The 4939-nt window shown below is 38.6% G+C and overlaps 1 long non-coding RNA gene across 1 annotated transcript; it reads right to left on the bottom strand.

Annotated features, from left to right (window-relative positions):
• Positions 1-534: 534 nt before the first annotated feature.
• Positions 535-2270, bottom strand: Gm46898. Its single transcript, XR_001784575.1, has 2 exons — positions 1191-2270; positions 535-1048 (listed from the first exon to the last, which is right to left on the bottom strand). It is a non-coding gene; the product is annotated as a predicted gene, 46898 (long non-coding RNA).
• Positions 2271-4939: the final 2669 nt, after the last annotated feature.

The following is a 4939-nucleotide window of genomic DNA, read 5'->3' as shown; positions in this document are numbered from 1 at the left end:
GAGAAAAAGAGAGAGAGAGAGAGAGAGAGAGAGAGAGAGAGAGAGAGAGAGAGAGAGAGAAAGAAAGAAAGAAAGAAAGAAAGAAAGAAAGAAAGAAAGAAAGAAAGAAAGAAAGAAAGAAAGAAAGAAAGAAAGAAAGAGCTTTTTGTCTGGGAGCATGCAGCAATGTGGCAGTCCTGGAAGAAGCAAAGATCTTCTACAGAGAAACACATGTCCTATTCTAGGTATCTTCAATACCAGACTATTGAAGAAATGGTTATCAAGGAAATGGAATCTCCCCCAGGATCTCATGTTGAGGTAGGAAAAGGCTGAAGCTTGCTGCTGATTCAGAAAAGTGGATAGATACACTTTGAGTTTGATAGAAGCAAGCTTTCCTCAGATGGACTTTAATTCAGGATTTAAGGTCTCAGACACCCATGGTCACACAAAACTTCCACTAAGTCAGTGGCCCCTGAGTTCTTATCTCTTCAATTAAAAAAATGAAATTCACAGATAATGAGAAAATGGTAAAGCAAAAACACCACAGCTCTCATCTTAAAGGAAATAAGAGGACAGTTTATTCTGAAGCCATTTCAAGTGACCATTGTCCAGGAACACAGATTGAAGTTACCCAACTCTATGTCCCAATGTGGAAGCAATTTCACAGTTTTACAGAACAAAGAAAGGCAAAATCAAGGCAAATTTAGTTGGATGACATTTGTAGCTTTGGGGTTGGTAGAAGCTAGCAGTCTGCTAAGTTAGTAAATTTCAAAAGGTTTTTATCTATTAGTCACAGAATGTTAGTTCTGACACAGAGGTAGGTAAGGTATGGCTACTGGGAGGAGGGCTCGCTAAAACTAGCCCAAGACAAGGTAATTAGCCTGCACCATTCCACTCTCTCCATGGTATTGCAGATCAAATCGGTCTGCTCAGACACAGCCTCCTCTCAGGAGTTGTCATTCACAATTCCCTTGTCTACAAAGCATCACATTTTGGTCAGGAGCAATGCCACATGTTACTTATTAAATATCGTAAGTTCCCTCACAACTAGGAAGCTCATTCATAGGACCTGATGTAGATGTCAGGTCCTCAGGAGTTGTCATTCACAATTCCCTTGTCTACAAACATCACATTTTGGTCAGGAGCAATTCCACATGTTACTTATTAAATATCGTAAGTTCCCTCACAACTAGGAAGCTCATTCATAGGACCTGATGTAGATGAGGCTGAATAGTGGGCAGGACAGCATCTTCAGGAGAGAGAATAGCTGGTAAAGGCCATTAAGAAACAAAATCCTGGATCATATCAATCCATTCGTTCAGGATCCGCACCTGAATTATTTTTTATACTCTCTGTACCTGACATAACGTGTGAGCTAAGATGACTATACCTAAATTAAGAAATCAACAACACAGTTTGATAAAATGGAGTGAAGGTCAAAAAGGAAACATGTCTAAAACCAAACTTTGTAACCAGATTGACTTTATATTTCCCCTGTATTTATAATTATTTGTAATATATGAACTAACATATTTAGATGGTTAGAAAAGCACTTTGGGAGAAGTCAGTATAGCATTATCCTTCCCCCTTTCTTATTAGTAAGATACAAATTGTTTAACTTTTTAATCTTAGCTAGTTGTATTATAGGACAGCTTAGATACTAATTAAATCAAGAAACATCACTACTTAAGTTATAAAACATTGTGAATATTGCTACTAGACTTTTAGACTGATGTCTTCTGTATAATTTGGATAAGAAAAGCTAACTTGAGACACAGGTTTTAAATGACCATTTAGTAAAAGGATAAAATAACAGTTTTTAAAGTTCTTTTGTTTTTGGTAAATATTACTAAGAACAAATTAATATTTAAGAATATGAATGCAAAAAATCAAGCATTAACTTTATCTTAGGGTTTTGGATTAAATTAAATTTTACAACCTCTATATTTTTTTAACATAGAAAATGGATATTTAATTCTTAATATTTCAGTTTTATTCCCTGTGTTACTGGTAATGATAAGCGGAAATGTATTGTTTATTTTATCTTTACCATAGTACTTTGTACTGGGTTTTCTTTATATCGATTTTTCCCTATTGATTTTCTTATATATAGAAGAAATTGACACTTTTGCTATGAATTGTTATAGGGCATTTCTCCAAGGTTTTCAAATTGTCCCTAATTTTTCATGGAGTGTTCCACCTTTATCTTATGACATGCTTAGAAAAGACTTTTCTTTTTTCTTTTTTTTTATTGGATATTTTATTTGTTTACATTTCAAATGTTATCCCCTTTCCTGGTTTCCCCGCTGAAACTCCCCTATCCCCACCCCAACCTTTCTCCTATGAGGGTGCCCCACCCCCATCCCACCTCACCACCCTAGCATTCCTCTACCCTAGGGCATCAAGCCATCACAGGACCAAGGGCCTCCCCTCACATTGATGTCAGATAAAGTCCCTTCAGCTCCTTCAGTCCTTTCCCTAACTCCTCCATTGGGGTCCCTGTGTTCAGTTCGATGGTTGACTGCAAGCATCCGCATCTCTATTGGTCATGATCTGGCAGAGCCTCTCAGGAGATTGTTGTATCAGGCTCCTGTCAGCAAGCTCTTCTTGGCATCAGCAATAGTGTCTGGGTTTGTTGTCTGCATGTGGGATGGATCCCCAGGTGGGGCCGCCTCTGGATGGCCTTTCCTTTAGTCTCTGTTCTGCTCTTTGTGCCTGTATTTCCTTTAGACAGGAGCAATTCTGGATTAAAATTTTGCAGATAGGTGGGTGGCCCCATCACTCAACCGGGGGGGTGGGGGGGTGGGGGGGGCTTGCCTAACCTCTGGATATGGTTTCGACCTACAGGTTCTCCCTCTCCTTTGTGGGGTATTTCACCTAAAATCATTCCCTTGGGGTTTTGGGAGGCTCTTGCTTCCCTGGCATCTGGAACTTTCTAGTTGCTAAACCCCAGTTCCCCACTCCCCATTGCTACATACTTCTGTTCAATTTCCTGACCCTCTGTACATCTTCTCCATCTCCTCCCATACTTGATTCTTCACCTCTTTCCCCCTCCCTCTCTTCTCTTCCTCCCAAGTTCTTCCCACTCTCTATGTCCCTTGATTATATTGTTCCTTCTTCTAAATAGGACTGAAGCATCCACTCTTTGGTCTTCCCTCCTCTTGAACTTCATGTGAGTTGTATCATAGGTATTCCACAATCTTTGCCTAATATCCACTTATCAGTGAGTAGATACCATGTGTGTTCTTTTGTGACTGAGTTACCTCACTCAGGATTATATTTTCTAGATCTATCCATTTGCCTGTTAATTCTGTGAAGACATTGCTTTTCATAGCTGAGTAGTACTCCATTGTATAAATGGACCATATTTTTTGTATCCATTCCTCTGTTTAGGGACATCTAGGTTGTTTTCAGCTGCTGGTTATTATAAATATGGCTGCTATGAACATAGTAGAGCATGTGTCCTTATTAAACCTTGGAGCATATTCTGAATATATGCCCATGAGTGGTATAGCTGGGTCCTCAGGTAGCACTATGTCCAATTTTCTGAGGAACTTCCAGACTGATATCCAGAGTGGTTGTACCAGCTTGCAATCCCAGCAGCAACGGAGGAGTGTTCCTCTTTCTCCACATCCTCGCCTGCATCTGCTGTCACTTGAGTTTTTCATCTTAGCCATTCTGACTGGTGTGAGGTGAGTTGTTTTGATTTACATAAGCCTGATGATTACTGATGTTGAACATTTCTTTAGGTGCTTCTCAGCCATTCATGTTTCCTCAGTTGAGAATTCTCTGTTTAGTTCTATTCCCCATTTTTTAAAAAATAGGGTTATTTGGCTCTCTGGAGGAGTAACCAGTCTGAGTCTTTTTATTGGGGAATGGAGTCATTGATGTTAAGAGATATTAAGGAGTGGTGATTGTTGCTACCAGTTGTTTTTGTTGATAGAGGTAGAATTATGTTTGTATGGTTAACTTCTTTTGGGTTTGTTGAAAGATTACTTTCTTGCTATTTCTAGGGTAGAGTTTCCCTTCTTGTGTTGGAGTTTTTCATCTTTTACCTGTTGTAGGGCTGGATTTGTGGAGAGATATTATGTAAATTTGGTTTTGTCTTGGAGTATCTTGGTTTCTCCATCTATGATAATTGAGATTTTTGGTGGCTATAGTAGCCTGGGCTGGCATTGTTGTTCTCTTAGCGTTTGTATGACATTGGCCCAGGATCTTCTAGTTTCATAGTCTGGTGAGAAGTCTGGTGCAATTCTGATAGGTCTGCCTTTATATGTTATTTGACCTTGTTCCCTTACTGCTTTTAATATTCTTTCTTTGTTTTGTGCATTTTGTGTTTTGACTATCAAGTGCCAGGAGGAATTTCTTTTCTGGTCCAACCTATTTGGAGTTCTGTAGACTTCTTGTATGTTCATGGGTATCTCTTTCTTTAAGTTATGGAAATTTTCTTCTATAATGTTGTTGAAGATATTTACTGCCCCTTTATGTTGGGAATCTTCACTCTCTTCTATACCTATTATCCCTAACATTGGTCTTCTCATTATATCCTGTATTTCCTGGGGTTTTTTGTTTGTTTGTTTGTTTTTTTGTTTTTGTTTTGTTTTCCTTTGGTTAGGAGCTTTTTGCTTTTTGCATTGTCTCTGACTGTTGTGTCCATGTTTTCTGTGGTATCTTCTGCACCTGAGAGTCTCTCTCTTCTATCTCTTTTATTCTATTGGTGATGCTTGCATCTATGACTCCTGATCTCTTTCCTAGGTTTTTTGTCTCCAAGTTTGTCTTCCTTTGTGATTTCTTTATTGTTTCTACTTCCATTTTTAGAATCTGGATGAGTTTGTTCAATCCTTTGCTTGTTTGGTTGTATTTTCCTGTAATTCCTTAAGGGATTTTTATGTTTCCTCTTGAAGGGTTTCTAGCTGTTTATCCGAGTTCTCCTGTATTTCTTTAAGAGAGTTATTTATGT

Source organism: Mus musculus, chromosome 4 (genome assembly GCF_000001635.26).
Source record: "Mus musculus strain C57BL/6J chromosome 4, GRCm38.p6 C57BL/6J".
In the NCBI taxonomy this organism is placed as follows: domain Eukaryota; kingdom Metazoa; phylum Chordata; class Mammalia; order Rodentia; family Muridae; genus Mus; species Mus musculus.
The sequence above is the reverse complement of the archived record's forward strand: the minus strand, read 5'-3'. Positions and strand labels throughout refer to the sequence as shown.